The 22586-nt window shown below is 37.2% G+C and overlaps 1 long non-coding RNA gene across 2 annotated transcripts in view; it reads left to right on the plus strand.

Annotated features, from left to right (window-relative positions):
* Positions 1-22586, plus strand: part of LOC109499136 — a 179596-nt gene that overhangs the window by 36518 nt on the left and 120492 nt on the right. For both annotated transcript variants that reach the window (XR_006597035.1, XR_002741526.2), the window contains exons 5-6: positions 8935-9025; positions 16242-16372. This is a non-coding gene — a long non-coding RNA (uncharacterized LOC109499136). The remainder of the gene's footprint in view (positions 1-8934; positions 9026-16241; positions 16373-22586) is intronic.

Consider the following 22586-nt stretch of genomic DNA (forward strand, 5'->3'; position numbering starts at 1 on the left):
GGTCTCTCTGTGCAAGCCTCCCTCTTGACCCCTGCTGGTGGAGGGAGCTCTCCCCCAGCCCATTGCTCCATAGTTCCTCAGCACTTGGTGTTAAAGGCAAAAGCTTTAGATCTGAATAAAACATAAAGGGATTTATGTAGTGAAGTAATGCTACAATAATAATATTGAATAGTCAGTGTCCAAGGACTAATAAAGTATGCAGATCCAGGGAGCTTATGTTTTGGATTAGTTTCTCATTTGTACTTATTTGATCCATAGCATGAGGTCAGTCCTTTCCTGTTTAAATTAAATTGATTTCCATCATTTAAACATTATCTAAGTAGGACAGAGAATTTTGAAAACTTAGGGAAATTATCCATCATTAATGAGGGACTTCAAGGTTTCCATTGAAAGTGGAAAGGTTTGATTTCGTGAGGTAAAGCAGTATTCAAAGATTTAATTACAAGTAACTATAAAATAATCAGACTGATTTTCTTATACTGGGCCAGTGTCACTTTTTTTAATAGGCAGAGATATTATATTGTATATTCATTTTTTAAAACAACAAAGCTTTTTGTAGTCTCCATTTGAGAGTGTAACTAGCATCATTTGATTTTAAAAATGAAGTTTATCATTAAGTTCCCAAAGAAGAGGTAGTAATAATGATAGTTAGCTTTTGTTACATGGGTACTGTGTCCCAGATATATTATCTTTTTTATTCTTTAAAATAATTGTGGGACATAGGCACTATTAATTCCACTTATAGGAGAAAATTTAAGATCAGATGAGTAAATTGCTCAAAGTCAAACAGCTAGCAAATTGTAGAACAGTGACTTAACTCCACATCTGTCTGCTTTCAAAGTCTGTGCTAATATGGCATTCTTTCAACTCTTCTACCTTGAACTACTCACTCTGGACAAATCAGCCAGGACAGCTTTATGAGTAATCAGGGTAGATGATTGCTTAAGCTCAAAAAAATTAACTCTACTTCCTTTCAGTTCATCATTATAATTTCAATCTTTTGGGTCATAATGTGTTAGTCTTTGAGAGTCCATTTATGTTTAAAATGCTATTACTTGTGGGTCATTCATTCAGCCATTATCAACTCACATCTTTATTACTAGTCAACTATGCAGCATTAATTACCAGAGGGTTTGACTGCTGAAGAGTGAAAATATTCACCCAGGATAAGATCTGGAGGCTGGAGAGAATTCTGGGAGGAATGTGCCAAGAGGAGAGAAATATAAACTGATAGGGAGGTTGTAGGCTAGAAATTGATTGAGTTTCCTCTATCAGGTCACAGTAGAGAAATTTACAGCTTGAATGGTTCTTACAGATCAAACACTTCAATACTCCTATTTTGTAGATTACAAAGCCTAGCCCCCAGATCACACAGCGGGAATAGAGGTAGAGGTAGGATTACAATCACAGATCAGAGTCCTTCCCATTATAAGGCTGCCATACTAGGTTGTTGTCAAACTATAGCCTTTGAATCTTAATGCATTCACCCTCCTTCCCTATTTTGGAGTCTGAGTCATGTACCTCTCTTTCCTCATTTCCTTCAAGGTTTCTCTGACATATAAAGCACTGAATTGCTGTTTAGTTACCAATTTCTCCTACTTCTGGGTGTCCCCAAATCCAAGGCCATTAATATATAAATTTTTACCCCAGGAGCTGCTCAAAAGAGACTCAATTACTGCCGCACAAACAGATCTAAAAAAAGGATGCAAAACTATGTTGCATGATCTTACTTGAAACAGTTCCCACTGTCAGTATTAGGGATCCTGTCAGCAGTAAGAAAATGCATAAGCAGCAATTCCAGAAATGCTCAGAGGCAATTAACTCATAATCAGTCACCTCAAATGATTGTCTTCCAATAAAAATTCAAAATCTTCTTTGTTCTCAATTTCTGGCAAGGTTTTGATTTTAGAGTATGAATGGAAAATGAATAGACAGTAGTAGGTGTTAAATATACAGAGAATCTGCTTTTGCTTTAGAAGCTATACAGGGAAGCCTGTGAAATCTTTTTAACCAGGCAGCTTTAACTGTCCACGTCCAAAAGAATCCTCTGAATACTCTAAATTCCTGCACATGATTCTATTAACTTCCAAACTTGATGTGTTGTCCAAATTCTACCAAATAATAGAATTGACTCCTACAACCAACCACCATTTATCTAATCATTTCTAAATCCTTCTGCATCTACTGTGGATACTCAGCAGTACAGAAATGAATAGATTTAATGTCCTTTGAGGTTATGTGGAATTTGAAACTATTGATGGGAATTTACCTAAGAGTTAGTCAATAGGTCATTTGTCTGGGAGAAGTTGTAACCAGACAGATATTGACCTTTGTATCTACCTCTGGTCCTCAACTTTGAGTCCAGCTCAAGTCAGACTGGCCAAATTGATGATAGTCCAGCATCTCATTGCCATTTTATATAGGTGGTTGGCCTGTGCACAGAAGGAAAGGGGAAGTCTGGATGTGGACAACAGGGCTTAAAAATATGCTTGTAACTTGATCTGATCTCATTCTTGAAGACATTCTTGAATGTAGAGAAGAGAGAAGAAAGGTTTCTTCTTTGTCTCTGGGAAAAAATTCTGTTTATTTACTAATATTGGTGGAAAGGCTGTTTCTTTACATGGCTGAGATAGTTACATAAATGTAGTTCTAGTTGTGGTCATAAGCCAGAGTGTTTCTGCTTACACACATAGTGATTTCCTATTTCCTATTTCCTAGAAGAGTATTTATGTACGATGTAGTAGGAAGCTTGTGACACAGCTCTCAATGAACACTTCTCCCCGACTCTGTCTCCATAACTATTTCAAGTAGGGGGCATGCCCTCATGAAATCCCCTCCCCTTGAGTGTGGTTGGTCCCTCATGACTTGCTTCTAATGAACAGAATGTGACAAAAGTGATGCCTATCACATGTGTGATTAGATTACAACAGGTAATCTTGGTTTGATGAAGTAAACTACCATGATGACCATGTGCAAAAACAGTAACAACAAAATAACAGTGAAGGAGGTCTCTGGCCAAAAGCTCATTAAAAACTGAGGTCTCAAACAAGCTGTAAGAAATTAGATCTTGCTAACAACCATCTGAGAGAGTAAGAGACCCTTCTCAGTTGAGCCTTTAGATGGCTGCAGCCTTGTGAGAAACTCAGAGCCAGACAACTCAGCTGTCACCCAGGTTCTTGAATTGCAGGATTCTGTGTCTTTTTGAGCCACAAAGTGTTTGGGGTAACATTATCTAGTAATAGGTAAATAATGTGAATTGTGGTTAGGACACTCTTATAGTCATAGATATCTTCAGAAAAATGTGGAAAGTATAGTCTCTATCAAAACACACTTTAATTCTTCCATTCAACAAATATTTATTGAGCACCTATTATGTGCCAGCAGTTTTGGAGGCTGGGCTGAACCGGTGGACACAGACACAAATCCCTGTAGACTAGGCATGATCTATGTAATCCCAGCTGATAATACTAGTCATCAGTGTTTTTCTAGATAAATTAAATTTTTCATTATTCATCCACCAAACCTTTATTGGATGCTATTTCTAGGAAATCAATGATAAACTTACTATATCACATGAGAAATAAAAATCAGCACAGAAATTACTATAAGACAAATATCATTATAAGCAAGAGGTCCTTAATCTGTTATGGCCCTCTGTTAGGTATTCCTGACTTTTGTGACTAAATAAATGCTATTTCTGCAAACAAAGGAAGGAAGGAAGGAAAAGGAAGGAAGGAAGGAAGGGAGAGAGGAAGAATGGGTATAATTATAGATAATTTGTAGGTGGAGGATGAGAAATTGAATGGATTCACTTCTCATTCTCTTAATTTTCTGAGAAATGAGGAAGGCAGGCAAGCAGGTGGGAAGGAAGGAAGGAAGGAAGGAAGGAAGGAAGGAAGGAAGGAAGGAAAGAAGGAAGGAAGGAAGGAAGGAAGATGTTATTTTTTGAAAGATTAAGTAAAAGAGGAAGAGTAGATTTAAGTTTAAAGAGGATGAGTTTACTTTTCAATTTGTTTGAATTTGGGGATATCCAGGTGGACATATCAAGAAGGAAGTTACAAGTGAGTTTTGGGTTAGAAGCGTGCCTGGGTGGCTCAGATTAAGTGTCTGACTCCTGATTTTGGCTCAGATCATGATCTCATGGTTTGTGGGTTCGAGCCCCACGTCGAGCTCTGTACTGACAGTGCGGAGCCTGTTTGGGATTCTCTGTCTCTCTCTCTCTGCCCCTCCCCTGCTCACATGCTCTCTCTCTTTCAAAAATAAATAAACATTAAAAAAAAGAGTGAGTTTTGGATTGGGAATAAACATTTGGAAGTCATCAGCTTGTAAGTGGCAATTGAAACCATAGATTTAGGACTTGTCCAGGAAAATGTATGGAATGTAAAGGAGCACACATATTTAAGGAGGGAATTCATGGCTACAAGGAAGTGTTGAATAGGTAGGAAAATGGACAGGAAGGGTGTCTTTATAATATACCAGTGGAGAAGAGGATTTCATGAATGGGAAAATCTAGTGTTCAATCACATCAGAGACTATAAAATAAAGGCTAACAGATGTTCCTTTCATATAAGAATAAGAAGAGATTGATGGCCTTAACTGAGAGTAGCTTCAATGGGGTGGTGAGGGCAGAAATGAGAATGGAGTGAATTGAAGCACAGACATATATGAAAAAGGAATTTGTAAGATGAAGCTCAGAAACGTTGGATGTAATAATTATACGTCTTTTCATTATATCGTGATGGAAGTTTTTCTTTTTATTTTCTGTTTGGATGAACATATGTTCTTTTTTTAGTTGTAGAACTAAATGGAATATAACATAAATTTTATAATTTCATACAGTAAATCTCATGTCTTTTTGAAGTTTTATCTTTTTCCTGACAGTTGAAATACAATATTTTGGTTGGTGCTTGTGTTGGAACATTACAGTGAAGTTTAGGAATGTTATTTTGGCATACAAAGGATGTATGGGCTCTCATCTATTTCCCTGGTTCAGCGCTTAATGATGAGTGATAGGAAGAAGAAGGGAAGTCAACACTGTTGCCTACTTTTGTCTGTGAAAAGATGGTGATTAATGAAGATGCAACTAGTGGAGACATAGGTCTGAATATGAGATGAATATGTATGTAGAATGAGGATAGAAGTAGACGAAAGTCAAAGTTTGAGAGTTTAGGGAAGAGAGGGACATTTGATTGAAAATAAAAAGCAATGGGTTAGCATAAGATCTGAAGGACTTATAGAAAGAGAAACACTTCTAAAACTGAAGGTAGTAGATAAGAATGGGTGTAATTATAGATAATTTGTAGGTGGAGAATGAAAAATGGAATAGTTTCATTTCTCATTCTCTTAATTTTCTGAGAAATAATGAGCTCTTGGGCAGTCTGAACCCATGCAATTTCTCAATTTTGCAGCTCAAGATTGCCTTTCTTGTTTAAAAAGTTTTTTCCAATTCAAGGAAAAAAGTTGCTAAACTTGGACCAATTTTAGGGGAGTACTTAGCTTGAGCCCATCCCCAAAGTACTTGTTTATAATAAAATAAGTTGAGTATTACACTAAGGAGAACCTGGGAGATAGATTCCCAGATAAAATGTAGGTAACCTACTTAAATTTGAATTTTAGGTAATAAAAAAATTTTTTTTAGTGTATAAAGTATATATGAATACTGCATGGGACCGACATAAAAATATTCATTATTTATCTGAAATTCAAATTTAACTTGTAGTCCTATATTTTTATTTTCTAAATCTGGCAATCCAACTTAGAATAAGAAGGGAAGCTCTTAAATACTATCTTGAGCATCCATATTCTTTCTTTTTCCTGTCTTTCTCAATTAAACACTCATTCACTCACTCATTAGGTTTTAGAAACAAAGTGTGGTGTAATCTCATCTTTAAAAAATAAATCTGGTTTCCTTTTTGAGTCATGCTTTTCCAGTTCTGTGAAGAGAGGGCACCATATCATGCCTGAGGGAGGAATGTGGTTGGGCAAGAGAAAGTGCAACTTTGGGAAGAAAACTCCTAGAGAAAGAACATGCAAAAAGATTGTGTGATGTGCATTTAAACTGATTTTCCCAATACCGCAATTCAACCCAGATGGTGACAGAGAAAATTCATGCCATTAGACTAAGGTGTGTTTTGTTTTGCAGTGAATCTAATTATGGCCAAAGGAATTTAAAAATAATGCAAAATGTATTTAAAAATTATTAGAACAGAAGGAGAGCATGCTCTCAAACAAACAGGTACTGATGTATTTCTCAGAGGCTTAGAAAAATACTACACACGGCAGAGTCTCTACACAGCCTAGAGAGTCTAAAGTCTTCTAGTTTGTTCTAATTTTTAGTATGTATCTTACAGCTGTTTTAAAAGGAGAAAGTGAACCTGACCCTTGAGTAGAGTTTACTGCTCATAGAGAGTGATGTGTCTAAAATAAGCCAATCTGAGTAATAGGAGGTGGTTTATCTTTATGATGTTGACCTTATTTTTAAATTTTATTTAGCTCTTTGTTATACATCTATATCCATATCCACAATAAAAATAATGACTTTATATTTACAAAATGTTTCCAATTATGCTTGTTATTCTTGTCACTGGAGAGTAAGAAGCATGAGTACATGAAGTTGAATCATTGAGCTCATTAGTATAGTTGCTTGGGAGTTTAGATATATGTTTTTAGTATTAGAGTTGTTTCTTTAAATATTAATTATATTTTAATTACTGTGCTGATATAAAATAAACTTTGCTTTAATTATGGTCCACTTAGCCTCTTCTAAGACTTCTCTCCTCCTCTATAAAATTACCAAGTGTATTTAAGAAACTCACACCAGCTTTTAAATCTCTGGGGTATTCTTCAGGTATGAAACAATGATTTAGAAATGAAAAGAATGAAGAATAAATTATAAATTATTGGGATAAATTTTAAAAAATAAGCTGACTTTAGTCTTTTTATCCATCTTTAACAAACCTGAATTCATCTCTCTGGACTTATTGAAATAAACACATCTAGAATAGAAGGTAGACAATTCTTAAGGCTCAAATAGAATTCGTGAAAGATTTCTGTGTTAATTATTGTAGATAGAATGTAATTGATTTGGCAATGGGGGAATGGTGGCAAAGAGAGGAAGTAAACCTGTTCGAAATAGATTTTTAGAAATAAAATACCATTGAGTGATAAAGAATAACACTTAGGAATAGTATGTTTAGGAATCATCTGTACTCATAGACGTATGACTCACTGTTCTACAACCAGTTGACATCTAATACCTAAATACAAAGTGTGGCACAAGAACAGACACTCAGATCAATGGAATAGAATAGAGAACCCGGAAATAGACCCAAAAATGTATGGCCAACTAATCTTTGACAAAGCAGGAAAGAATATCCAATGGAATAAGGACAGTCTCTTCAGCAAGTGGTGCTGGGAAAGCTGGACAGCGACATGCAGAAGAATGAACCTGGACCACTTTCTTACACCATACACAAAAATAAACTCAAAGTGGATGAAAGACCTCAATGTAAGACAGGAAGCCTTCAAAATCCTCGAGGAGAAAGCAGGCAAAAACCTCTTTGATCTTGTCCACAGCAATTTCTTACTTGACACATCCCCAAAGGCAAGGGAAACAAAAGCAAAAATGAACTACTGGGACCTCATCAAAATAAAAAGCTTCTGCACAGTGAAGGAAACAATCAGCAAAACTAAAAGACAACTGACAGAATGGGAGAAGATATTTCCAAATGACGTATCAGATAAAGGGTTAGTATCCAAAATCTACAAAGAACTTCTCAAACTCAACACCCAAAAAACAAAGAGTCCAGTGAAGAAATGGGCAAAAGACATGGATAGACACTTCTCCAAAGAAGACATCCAGATGGCCAACCAATACATGAAAAAATACCCAACATCACTCATCATCAGTGAAATACAAATCAAAACCACATTGAGATATCACTGCACACCTGTCAGAATGGCTAACATTAACAACTCTGGCAACAACAGATGTTGGCGAGGATGCAGAGAAAGAGGATCTCTTTTGCATTGTTGGTGGGAATGCAAGCTGGTGCAGCCACTCTGGAAAACAGTATGGAGGTTCCTCAAAAAACTAAAAATAGAACTACCCTACGACGCAGCAATTACACTACTAGGCATTTATCCACAGGATACAGGTGTGCTGTTTCAAAGGGACACATGCAACCCCATGTTTATAGCAACACTATCAACAATAGCCAAAGTATGGAAAGAGCCCAAATGTCCATCAATGGATGAATGGATAAGGAAGATGTGGTATATATATACAATGGAGTATTACTCAGCAATCAAAAAGAATGAAATCTTGCCATTTGCAACTATGTGGATGGAACTGGAAGGTATTATGCTAAGTGAAATTAGTCAGTCAGAGAAAGACAAAAATCATATGACTTCCCTCATATGAGGACTTTAAGAGACAAAACAGATGAACCTAAGGGAAAGGAAACAAAAATAATATAAAAACAGGGAGGGGGACAAAACAAAAGAGACTCATAAATATGGAGAACAAACTGAGGGTTGCTGGAGGGGTTGTAGGAGAGGGGATGGCTAAATGGGTAAGGGGGATTAAGGAATCTACTGAAATCATTGTTGCACTATATACTAACTAATTTGGATGTAAATTTTAAAAAATAAAAAATAACGTTAAATCAAAAAAAAATAAATACAAAGTGGTAGTTGCATGTTGGGTGTGCTCTTTAGAGCTAATGGGGTGATTCTACATTACTAGAAATTAAGGGGGAATGTTGTCTCTAGAATGAGGTTGTGAAGGTTGCTATCTGGTCTGTCAGCACCATTTACTGTTGGGGTGATACCCCTCACATCAGTGTAGTACAATAAGAGCAGTGAGCAGAGAAACTAGTGAATTAGTATATTTGTTGAAAATACACCTTTTAATTTTTACATGTTTGTGAACAGGAATAGATTTTGTGCTGAGAACTCTCCTACATCGTGCTGGTAGACACAGATTCCATGACTAAATAACAGAGGACTTTTGCGTTTGTGCAAGGTGAGAAAGAAATCTCTATCATTGTGTCTTACCAAAGAGAAAGGGGAAAGATAGTCATGTTTCTGTAAAAGTACACAGGAACACTAGTAAATTGTGGTTAATAGTATAATCTTTTAGTACAGAAGGGAAGAATATAGCAAACATTAAAAGATGGATTTTTGACCATCTGCATTTGCTATAAAGGTACTTACTTTTAATTACATACAGTTTTCTTAAATAAAGAAAACAACAACCACTTCTCCCTTCTTCCCTTCTGTCCCCTCCCCTCTCTGTCTCTTCTCCTCCCCCCCGCCCCCCCGCTCTGTTTTTGTTTTTTGAAAGTGGGGGTGAAAGAGGCATTGAGGCAGTAGTTGTCAAGATAAAACATACGAGAGGGCAGATATAAACTTCTTTTTCTCTATTTTATTTGACAGAAAAAAATAAAAGGTAGTAAAGGAAGGTAATAATTATTGACCCTCAGTATTAACTTTGTTCTCTTGGGTAAGCACATAATTAGGTTGTTCTTTAAAATGCATATTATGTAGTCGGCAGCCAACTCTGGTTTAGATCCGATAACTCCTTATGCAGGCAGCTTTTTAAATGCACATCATGTACCAAAGGAACTTTTCTGGTCTATTGGGTAAATATGTATTAAAGTAATTTTTAAAATACTTATGTACTCAATAGGCTGGAAGTGGTCAATGGTTTAATGAATAGTCATGCATTTTTAAACATGTATTATTATTTATGCACTGACCCAAGTGAGAAAGTCTTTTAAAAATGGCATATTCCTGATGACTGTGTAATTTTGCAGTAAAATCTTAAAAGTATTTCAGGAGAACAGAAGCCAATTTTAAAATTACATTATCTCATCATCCCTTCACCTCATTTTTCCTGGCTGCTCTTCCTCTTATGGGATGTATTATAATAGGCTCATTTATGGCCTCCCTGCTGGCCTAATTTCATTTTCATATTAAAGCTGATTTACATTTGAATTGCAATTTTAGTGCTGAATTTATCCTATGTTGACTCATAGTGTCTGGCACATAGTAGGCACTCCATCAGTATCTGTGGAATGAGTAGTTTTTATATTTTTGTGTCATTCCTGCAAGCAAACATGTCTTATGCCTGCTGTATGCTAGGCACAGTGTTGGGTATCAGTCAGCTTTAGCACAAAGATAAGACATCTATGGGTCACAAATGGATTCAAGCCTGACTTCCAGCCTCATCACTTACCAGCTGCCTCTCCTTTGACAAAGGAGCTCCCCTTCTCTGGAACTCAACTACACAAAGGGGAACAACAGCTCCAATCTGGCAGATTTCTTATACAGTTCAGTTGAAACTTCATATGGAAGACACCAAGCATAGTACCAGGTACCTAGTGAGCTCTCAGTCAGCACTTTTTCTCTCTTGACCTGTTTTCCCAGCAGAAATATGAGAAACATTCATTTCTAGACAGCAGAGGCTTCCAAACTGTACAGTGCTCTCATCACATATATCAAGAAGAAAATTTTAATACCCATAACAAGCCTCATCCTCTGGTGTCAGGAACACATTCACTAATTCTTGAAATTCCCTTTCCAAATGGGGGCCTTGTGTGGGCACTGACTTCTGTGCACCAAGACTTACCTGGGCATCCTCAAACCCTACATGCTCATTTTATTCCTGCCTTCTGTGATGGCTCCACCCCAGTATTTGGGTTCTTTCCCTCCCATGTTCACAATCTTGCAGGATCAGAGGAAGGCAGTACTCAAGGTCCCTTCTGAATTCCAGAAAGTTCCACAAAAAACCCTCCAAAAAGTCAGATTTTCTAAGAGCAAACAGGGGTAATGATATCTCCTGCAGCACAACGCGGTAAATAGGGTCTTGAGAATAAGCATTATTAACATGCTCACTGAGCTGCCTCAAATCCTATTTGGAGGGAGTCATGGTATAAATAAATAAACATGCTCCCTGGATCTTTACAGTCTGAGCTTTAGTGAGCCACTTCAATCTCAGAAAGGCATTAAAATCGCTGGTACATAATTGGATTTGTTTTGCTATTAGGTGCAGCTCTCTAACTTTTCCCTTGTATGCCACATTCCCAAACAGGAGAGTCTCATCCTGATGGAAATGCTATCAATGATATGACTCCTGGGATCACCTGAAGGGTAGAGAAGGAGAATCAGGGGACGCAAACTCTTTTGTTCCCTCTCATTCTCACTGCATACCTGTTTTTTCAGCAGATGCTGGGTAAATGGACAGTGCTCATCACTATTGTGTAGGCATAGGGTCTCTCTTCATTATGAAGTTGTTGATTCTTTATGGTATCCATGGTCTTGGATTAGAAGCCTTTGGCTTGTTAAAAGACTTAATTTGAAATGGAAATCTCATGTTATTTATTTTTTACCTGTTGGAAGATTATATTTTAACATGTTTAATCTGAAGAAAATATATATATTTAATCTGGTATGCTGTTCTAAAAATCTGTTGCAAATGGTTATACGTGATGGTTTAAATAAATTATTATAAAGTAGTTTTCTTTTCATAGTAAAAATGGAGAGACAGAGAAGAGTTGGACGTCTTTCCAAATGACTATATGAAGGAAAAATCAGATGTATCTAGGGAAAGTTGATGTTATACTGGAGGGATCCATTTAGAGACAAATTTGGGTCCTGTCAAAACTTTGGGGTGTATACAAATATTGACACAAAGAGCGCAACCAAAATGGATTCAGGGAAGAAAGAATCCAGAGGCCCGAGAGGGAAATTATAGTTTTGAGGTCAGTTCTGAGCAGATTTATAGGGAAAGAGTGATTATAAGTTTGAAAGGAAACCTCTCAAGTTTGAGCTCTGGTTCTCCAAATAAGGGCGCACAATTTCATTAGTGGAACTATAGTTCAATCTGGGGATAGCCAGGAGGACACAGTCTGCCCTGTTTGTTAATAGAATAGCTTATCTCTTTCAGAGGAACTGAGAGGACAGATATAAACTAGATTAGGTAAAGAATGCATCACTGCAGCCATGGACACTGATGTACCAGAAACTTTGTCACTGTAACTTCTGAGCCTCTTGCTTCAGGATAAAAAAGGGGCTTTTACAGAGGGCACATTGAAGAGTATGAGTTGAGGTGGTAAGATGAAGTTAGCATGCATGGCATGAATTGTTTAAAAATGGGGGCATGTAAAAGAGACCTAAAGAAAGTCCAGAAAAGATTGTTTTACAAGAAAGGCAGATGCATGCCAGAGGCAAGGATATTATACGATAAGCAGGTATGACCTAGATGCACTCAAAATCTATAATCTCAGATAAGAAAGGTGGTTCTGGAATCAAGACCAAGAGGTCACAGATGGGCCTAGGAGACCAAGATTCTTATGATAAATATGAACAAAATAGCAAAAATGTGGAGACGTGTCTGTTAGTGGAATACTGATAGGCATACTTCAACACAACTTGCAGAGTCTTTAGGGAAAAGCAAAGACTAAATGCACAATCGTTGAAGAATAAAGCATACCTTGAATACCCTGCTTGGACATTGCTGGAATCAGAATCTCTTGTCTCTTTTATATTCATTTAGAGCACCTATTCATTAGGCAGTACCTTCTCTCTTGGTTTCTGCCTGGCTGTGGGAGGGATCCAGTTACAATCTTAGATCTGATTTACTCCTCCCTTCCAATTAATGTAGTATTACCAAACCAAAATTTCTACCACTAACCACTTAAGAGGAGATTACCTTTGTAGCCAAGGAAAGAAATTGTACCAATAGGACTCTTGTCTTCACATGGGTTGAGGGGACTGCCATCTGTGTCTGAACCATCCTTCACCTCTCACTGCTGCAGGCCTCAGGTCACAGGGATGCTTGAAGACAGGAAAATAAGGGCCTGGCCTGCTGGGGAAGAGAATTCCAGAATATTTGTCCCTGGGCTGGTCCCTCCAACAGTCTTGTTTTTATAGTGTTCATAGTTTCTTAGGACTAGAAGACTGATACCGAAATAGCTTCTGGCTTACTTACTCTTTGGTAAGTCTGAGAATGTAAAACAAAGTTTCCTGTAATCACTAGAAGGCAAGGGGGCTGGTTGGTGAAGTCAACTATTAAATAAACCCTGGGATTGATGGTAGTTCCTGCCATCTTCAATGGCATGCTATTGCTGAAATTGAGAAGGCATAAACCAGCCCAACCCAAGGAAGATGTAGGGCAGTAATCTTTGTTCTTGATCTTTGCTTCTGTCCTTTATTTATTATCACTTAGGGCTGTGCCTCCATAATAGAAGGAAAAGAACAGGGTGAACATGGTATCCTGTGGATTATAAGAGGTTACAGGTATCTTAGTGAGTGGATTTAGTAAGATCAAAAGCTGTAGAGCATGGGAGTGAGTGGTAAAATGGCAGTAACAGGCCTAGAACTTCCTTTAGAAAGAATGAATGGAATGGAAACAGAGGGAAGGTGTGACAAAGTCTTCTCCCACCTTTTTTTTTTTTTGTTGTTAACGTGGGATCCTTTGTGTGTTTAAGGACAGAGTAGTCAGTACATAGGGTATGTATGAAGGTATTAGTGTAAAAGGGGAAAAGTAAGTCCTGACTGCTAGTCATTAGCGCTGTGACAACAAGAAAGGTACTACTCTTACATAATTTTATTTTTAATTTTTATAATAAAATTGGTGGTTAGTTTAGGTCATGGGTTCATCACAGTGGTAAACGTCAGAATTCCCAAGGGGCTTTTTCATAATACTCTAAAAGTTGAGGTTGGAACATGTATATGATTACAAAGCTTCCTGGATGATTTGGATATACAGTTTCTGTGGCTTAGAAGTCAAGGCACAGCTTAGCAGAGTCACTTCTAAGACTGCAGTCAAGGGGCCAATTGGTGAGATCTCATCTGAGGTTTGATTGGGGAAGGATTTGCTTCCAAGCTCACATGATATTGGTAGTATTCATTTGTGTGTGTGTGTGTATGTGTGTGTGTGTGTGTGTGTGTGTGTATTATTGGCTTGAGAACCTCAATTTCTTGATGACTGTTGATTAGGAGCTGCCCTCAGTTTCTTGCCATGTAGTTCTACCCCAATGATTTCTTCCTCAAAACCATTAATGAAGGGGGAGTCTCCTCACAAGATGGGCATTGCAGTGTTATGTAATATATTTATATGCTTGTAAACAAACATATCCCGACACCTTTGCTGTATTCACTTGGTTAGACATAAGTCACAGGTTCCACTTATATCATGGTATAAAAACCAGATGGTAGGAATCATAGGTGCCACCTTAGTCTAGTCTTTCCACTACACCTGTTATCTAAAATCTTGTTGGGGCACCTGGGTGGCTCAGTCGACTGAGCATTTGACTTCAGCTCAGGTCATGATCTTGCGATTCATGATTTCAAGCCCTACATTGGGCTAGCTGCTGTCAGCCTGTCAACACAAAGCCTGCTTCAGATCCTCTGTCTCCCTCTCTCTGCCCCTGCCCAGTTGTGCACTCTCCCACCAAATAAATAAATATTAAAAAAATATATAAAATCTTGTCAATGCCTCCATTTTTAATTACTATAAATGACTGAGGGTTTTTCACTTTTTCATTCAACAAATACTTCATATGTCAGGCACGGTCCTTAGATACAGCTCTTGCCTTCAATCACAGATGCATGAATAATTATAACATAGTGAGAAGAAACTGTAAGAAACATGGGGAGAGCCTAGGTATGCCTGATGTTGACAGGGGTAGGTTTTTATCATCAAATTTGGGCATGACTCTAGGCGAGATTATTAAACGGATAGTTTGGTGCACTGTGAGTAGAAAAGCAGCATTTGTAAAAGCTGTCAATTGTCAGTGGGCCGAAGTTGAGCCCTCATTTGCTTTTTTTACAGTAAGAGTTATAAGGATAGTATGGTAAGCTTAGAATGTTTGGACCAGAATGTTTGGAAAGCTCTTGCTATGCCTGTTTGGAAATCATTTGGAAATATGGGCCAGAACCTAATACAACTAAATAAATTAATTGCTATTGAAAAAAACGTACTCAAAGGATACAATCAGGGCTGCTCAACCAATGAACCCATGTCATTGTCTGGAGGACAATTCCTACTGTCAGTGCTAGAGCTCCATCCGAGTCTTTCTTTTCTTGAGCACTTTTATTAGTGACGTGAATGAATATAGAGAAGGCACAGAAGCAGAGAGGACTAGAAATGATGACAGAGCAAAATCCAAAATGGTAATGCAATAACAGTAGATCAACTCTAATTTGATAGATATGTCTAGTAACAAATGCAATGTCCTTTTCTAAGAGCCAAAAGTTGGCACCAAGTATAAATTTGTGGAAAGCGAGTTGTTCATTTAGGAATTTTAGGTTACCTAGGTTAAACGTGAGTTATTTGTGTGATATAGATGCCACAAAGAGCAGTACAAATAAAATATTAAAATACAGTCATTTAAGTATAGCATCTAAATTGAGTGAAAACTAGTTTTGATCTCCCAGGTTCTGAGATTTCATTTGAAGGATTTTATCTGTTCTGAGGATGCCTTTTAAGAGCAGATACAGACAAACCATAATGTGTTCAGATAGCAAGAACAGAGCTGGTGAGATGGATTGCAAATGTTGTAATATAGGAAAAGCTTAAAGAGATGAAGGTGTTGAGCCTGGAAAAAGGTGTGTCAGAAGTGAATCTAGTTGAAAAATTTGAAAGGCCATCTTGGGCGAAGTGAATTGGACTTATTTTCAATAGCTTCAATGGAAAGACATCAGACCAATTTCTGAAAGTCGCCATGAGACTGATTTTGGAGGAATTTCTTGGATCCTGAACTGTCTAAAGTTGGATAAGGTTGCTTTGGAAAATGTTTTCATTGTCATTGAGGGGGTTCAATAATATGCTGGACAGCTTGATAGGGTGTTATTGATTTGATTTAAGAATTAGATATATAATTAGGCACATGAGCTCCCATCACAAACCATAATTACAGTTCCATGTCACTATCATCTGTAGAGTTTTAAAACGGGTATACACATCTGTGTTTCACTCCAGCCACATTGTATAGTCAGAATTATTCTATATCTTATTTCTATAGAATTATTTCTATATGTTGAAGAAATTCCATACGTAAATTTGCAGGTCAGTCAGAGTTGGCTGGAGAAGGATACAAAGGAGCATTAAAAAAGTGTTTCATACTTTCTTTACTCTTGCCATAATTCTGAAATTCAAACACCATTAACTATTTCATCCCTTTTGCCCCCCTCACTTTGGTGGTAAACATTGTCTAATCACGTGTTGATTCCAGTTCTCCCCTACAGAAGACAATAATGATACAGGCATTTAAACAAAGAGGCTTGGATTGAGAAGAAAAATATCAACTACTGAAATTGTCTAAGAGGAAGGAAAAAGGAATTCAGAAGCTTATGGATGAAGAAGGTATCTTGAGGACAGACCACTTTTCCCTATAAAGTGTTTCTCCAGAAAACATCTATTAGAACAACATGCTTAAGTAAAATAAAGTTGTGCTGATTTTCTGGGTTCTTCAATTAATCAACTAATACTATTGTTTGTTTTTAACTGGCTTCCCTGTGCCACTGGGACACAGAAATGATAATGTGCTTTATTTTCTCTAACTTATATCTTCTTTCTTCTTTCCTCTTCTGTAAAGATGATTCATAATCAATGAAAGTATTGATATGTGAAAGACTAGATGAAAACAAAATTGTTAAAATAACCCATAAAGAATCAAAGCACTTTCAGAAAGTTGAAAAATTAATAAAAATAGCTTTTGAATAGAAACAGTTAAAAGGGAATCTAGAAATCATTTCCAATAATTATGTGGATGTTTTTTCTTCTTAGAAGACTTCCTTGATGAAATAAGAACTCTGGTATAGGTATCTCATCTCCCTTTATCAGTGGAATCAAGTCATGACCAGCTATTTTGACTAGCACTGAGATAGTAGTTTTTGCTTTATAAATGAGAAAACTAAGTGAAATAGGTCTTAATTTCCTCCAAATAAATCTTTAATCTTTATTCAAGTATCCAGCACCTATGTAAAACCTAATTAGACCATTTTGTCATTATCTAAAAATTTTTGGGGGTAGATGTGGGATATTGTTTCCTATTTCTGCTATTTGAAGAAAAAATTAACATGTTTGTGAATGAGAAAGCTTAACATTGTAAAGATGTTAGTTCTTCCAAAACTAATCTGTAAGCATAGTGAAATTCTACTTAAAATTCTAATGTGATAGTTTTGAGAATTAAACAAAGTAACACTAAAATTTATGGAGGAGCAAATGTCAGTAGATAGTTAAGACCCTCATGCCCACCAAAGTAAAGAGAGAGGATTTACCTGATCAAATAATAATATTATTTTGCCAGATAGATAATCAGATTGTGTATATGTATAAATATACACATACACATACATATACATATATGTATCAAACACTCATATGTATGTATATTGGCACATCCACAGTAGTGATGTAAGTAGAAAAATGATTACTTAACAAATACTATTGGGAAATAGACTTCATCCTTGCAGCTATAAAAAAATTAATGTCAAAATTGATTAAAGACCTGTACATAAAAGGAAATGTTTATAATCATTAGAACAAAATTCAGAATCTCATTATGACCTTGGGCCTGGGAGATATTTTTTAAATAAGAAACAAATGGATTGATCACAAATAGGGGAAAAGTAATAGATTTGGTTATAGTAATATTAAAGACTGTTTAACAATGGGAAGCAAATATAAACATTAAAAAACAACTGGAGAATATTTTTTTAAATATGTGAATGAAAGGGGATTAATAGTGTAAAGTGTAAAGAACCTGCAAGTCAAGAAGAAAACTGTCAGGCAACCCAGTATAAAAGTGAAAAAAGTGGGGCATCTGGGTGGCTCAGTCGGTTAAGCGTCTGGCTTTGGCTCAGGTCATGATCTCAAGGTCCGTGGGCTTGAGCCCTGTGTCGGGCTCTGTGCTGACAGCTCAGAGCCTGGAGCCTGCTTCAGATTCTGTCTCCCTCTCTGTCCCTCCCCCACTCACACTCTAGTCTCTTTCTGTCAAAAAATAAATAAACATAAAAAAAATTTTTTTTTAAATTGAACAAAGTGTACGAATGGATAATTCACAGGGAGGAAACTTGAATGGCTAACATTATAATAGATGTGTAGTACAATACCATTTCGGTAAATTTAATTCTCAAGTTCAGGTTCTTGGAGTGGGGAAAGGAATAAGATGGGAAATTGTGGCTGTGGAGATGAAAGAAATGAAAACATAAAAAAAGAACGTTAATTGATTATTGAAAATAACATGACAAATGATATTTTATAATCCTAAGAGTGCAAAAGTTCTCTTAGGGCCTACTCTCTGCAAGAATTTTGCAGATTCTAGACCCTCATTTTAAAGAGGAGTTCTTTTTCTTTTTTTAAATTTTTAAAAATGTTTTATTTAATGTTTATTTATTGGAGAGAGAGACAGAGCATGAGAGGGGGTGGGGGGCAGAGAGAGAGGGAGACACGGAATCCAAAGCAGGCTCAGAGCCTGACGCGAGGCTCAAACTCACAGACCATGAGATCATGACCTGAGCCGAAGTTGGACACTCAACCGACTGAGCCCCCAAAAGAGGAGTTCTTTTTCTTTTCCATAGCCTCCATGACCATGCAAGAGTACCCACGGTTTCAAAGCTCACAGCTATTTTGAATCAAGGAAATAGAAGAATCTCATCCTACAGATGATCTTGGTGGACTTTATCTAGGTGAAAGGATATGTGTATGGAGGGTTTCAAAAAATTCCACATTAGCTCACACAGGAACAAGGAACAGAATTCAAGAAGGGATAGTGACAATCAGGCCAATAACTGGCCTAAGAAATATGTTTTAAAACTTTGTAGCCTCTGAACAGAGGGTAGCCTATTATAAGGGTCACTGCCTCCCCTTGACAAAGACTTTTTCCTTGACAAAACATTTGGCATGCTCCTCTGAGCCCTTTTTTTTTTTTTTTTTTTTTTACTAGGTCTCATCCTTGGGCCCTCCCTTCAGTCTACTGAGTCCACTTTTAGGGTGAATGCCATTAAGTCAGTTTAGTGAGAACCTGCTCACCCTTGATCCCTGATTACCCTGGCCTGCCGTCAGCAATTATCCTGTTAGGTCAGTTTAGTAGGATTCTCCCTACCCTACTTGTCTCCTCTTAGTAATTTTCCATCCATGGACACCCTCACTGGCTATAAATCCCCAGCTTTTTTGCTGTATTCAGAATTGAGCCTGATCTCTCTCCCCTATTTTGAGAGTCTTGACATCTATCACAATAGTCTTGGATAAAGGCTTCCTTGCCATTTTAACAAGTGTCAGAGCAATTTTTTCTTTAACGACCTGAAACAAGAAGATTTAATGGTAAATAGTAATCATGGGAAGGGAGGGTAGGATGTCTTGGGAATGTAGAGGATAAGGTTTTATTGTTTACTGTATGCAAAGGATCTAACAAACTCCAGGCAAATGCCCCTCTTTAAAGGGTGCCAGTATTAAGCCATATATGCTACAGCTATAAGAAAATATAAATCACATCAAACACAGGTGTAGTTCTACCCCCTCTGACCTCTGGAGGAAGACATCTAGGCATGACTGGTGATGGAAAGCACTGTTTCCTCATTCCTTGTGCATCAGAAGCATATGCTGTCAGTAGTCTCTGATCACCATGATTTTGTCTCCATATGTACAATGATAGTAGCCTCTTAAAAGGAAGCAACTTTTGAAGCAGTTGTGAAGCCTGCCATTTCAGTAATCTCCAGAGGCATTCTTTGACTTTTCCTGTAGTGCTGTGGCATGTTGACAGGGAGTCTGAAAACAAAGAGATGACAGGGAAAGATTCTGCTTCTCATCATCCTCATCATCTCTGTGTCAGAATGTTTTGCCTCTCTAGGAGTTCCTTATTTTGAGCTTTACCAGTGGAGCAAAGGACTTTGGCTCTCCACAAAGGCTGTGCATCTTCTGGCCAGATGTATGCGCCTGTCTGTATTGCCCTCCTTCTGGAGGTGAAGAGGAAGGTAAGCACTTCTGCCTACTGAGCCTGTTTATGTGATTGATGCTGGGACTTCCAATTTTGAGGACAAATGATCCATTAGTAGAAATGGGCACACAGGAAGCCTCAGTGCCAATAAGTTAAGTGCCCATCACTGTACTCAGTGAACAGTCTGCTGATCTCAATTGTAGGCAATTAACAGTGATTAGCAAGTGCGTGCTTGGTGGGTGGCACAATGAGATTCTTCTTACTGATGAGGCAAACTCACAAACAACCCAGAGAGGTATTGCTATGAAAATGCATCAAAAAAGCTCAATCACTGTGCAAGGGGGTCTGACCAAAGGAGGACTCTTGTGAATGTTTTAATTTCTCCTCTTAAACCTCTCATTAACTCTCAGACAATCCAGTAATATGGGGGGAGGGCCGGATATTCGTTTAGAATCAGATACTCTTTATGCATCCTGAGTTAGAGAAATTAGAACGAGAAGAAAATAAATCCCCACAAAATTGTGCAACCCTGGGGAGCACAGCTATTTCTTACTTCTCTTGTATTTCCTTCCAAACTAGCACAGTGCCGTGCACCTAGGAGAGCTCAGTAAATGTTGGTGAAAGTGAATTGAAATCAGGTCTCCTTGTCCTAGCTACTTATAATCATGTTAGCCTTTTCTTGTCTCTTCCATTATTTTATGTGTTGCTTTTTAAATTAGTTTTTTGCTACCCTTTCTTTCTCTTCTCCCCTTTTTTAATCATTAAAACTATATTTGTAATGTGTTTTTGTGTTAGATATATATTTGAGAGGTTCGCAAAGTAGAAATTCAATATAAATTTTTATTTTCCTATTGACTTTTATTATAATTTCATAGTAGTAGTCTCATCAATATATTTGGGCTCAAAGGCATGGTGAAGAACAACAAATATCTGTTTCAAATAACTTTCTGCTAGTGGCAATTATCAGTGCCCACAATCAGTGGGCAATTATTCTCCCCTATAGCAAGAAAATAATCAAGTAGACAATTAATTTACATTTTCTTTAAACACCCATATATTAAAACACATTATACAATTTCCACTTCCTTAGGAGTTCTCACTGACTTTATGAGACTTGTGTGTCTAACTAACCACATGAGTTATACCAGGTATTCAGAGAAATTCACTAAGTGGAGGAAACTTAACACTGTTTTCAAAAATGTGAGCTATATTATTCCGCCATTAAGTGCAGAATGATCTATGAAGGCAAAGTCTACTTCTACACGTTCACTCTAAAATTCCCAGTGCCTAGCCCTAGCACAGTGCTTGACGAGTAGTAGAGTTGAAAGAATAAATTATTTAATTACTCAATACCAAAGCAAAACAAAGATATTACTTCATGAAAACCAAAATATATCCATTCTTATTTTTCCTTCTTAAAACTTAAGTAATTACCACTTTAAAGTCTTATTTAAGCCTATGTACAGCTACATAGTAGAAAACAATACGTTATGCCACTGAAATCATCGATCATGCTTGAAGATGGAGAACTTTATTGCTTAAAACGTACCTTTGCTCAATGTGTAATTTGAATAAGTGATGATATGACCTGCAAGTAAACTATGCATCTTAATATTTAGGGCCAAGGTAAGAAAATGCCTTAACTGATGTTAACAAGAATCAATGCCTAATGGATGGAACTAATTGTAACCTGACTTTTGTTGCAATGTAGGTCAAATTATCCTTACTTTAATGAAACACAATCTTGCTTGTATTGTAACTATAGTTTTACCAAGCAGTCCTCTGATTATGAATCCAGTTTTTTTATTATTTTGTTTACTTAATTTTATTTATGTAATTTTACTTTTTAACCACTTTAATGAGATATGACTGACATACAAAAATCTGTAGATAAAAACTGAGAATAAACTGAGGGTTGATGGGGGGTGGGAGGGAGGGGAGGGCCGGTGGGGATGAGCACTGGGTGTTGTATGGAAACCAATTTGACAATAAATTTCATATAAAGAAAAGGAAAAAAAAAAGGAAAAAAAAGACCCCAAAAGCTGTAGATATTGAATGTATACTACTCAATATTTTTAGAGATAAGTATATACCCATGAAACTATCATCACTATCAATGCCATAAACCTATCTGTCATGTCCAGTTTCCTCACACACCCCTTGGTTTTTGTTTCCTTTCATGGTAAGAGCACTTAACATAAGATCTACCTACCCTCTTGGCAAATTCATAGCTATTAATCATGTGCCCTGTGTTGTCCCATAGAACTCCAGAACTTACTTATTTTGCATAACTGACATTTTATACCCTTGGATCGTCACCTCCCCACATCCCTCTCTTTCCAGCCACTGACAACCACCATTCTACTTTCTGTTTCAATATGTTTGGCTATTTTATTTTTGAGAGAGAGAGAGAGAGAGAGAGAGAGAGAGAGCAAGTGAGGGACAGGCAGAGGGAGAGGGAGAGAGAGAGAATCTTAAGCAGGCTCCATGCTCAGCGTGGAGCTCAATGTGGGGCTTGATCTCACAGCTGGAAGATTCTGACCTGAGCTGAAATCAAGAGTCTGACACTTAATTGAATGAGCCACCCAGGTGTCCCATGTGGTTGACTGTTTTAGATTTCACATGTAAGTGGGATCATGC

Source organism: Felis catus, chromosome B1 (assembly GCF_018350175.1).
Source record: "Felis catus isolate Fca126 chromosome B1, F.catus_Fca126_mat1.0, whole genome shotgun sequence".
Lineage (NCBI taxonomy): Eukaryota > Metazoa > Chordata > Mammalia > Carnivora > Felidae > Felis > Felis catus.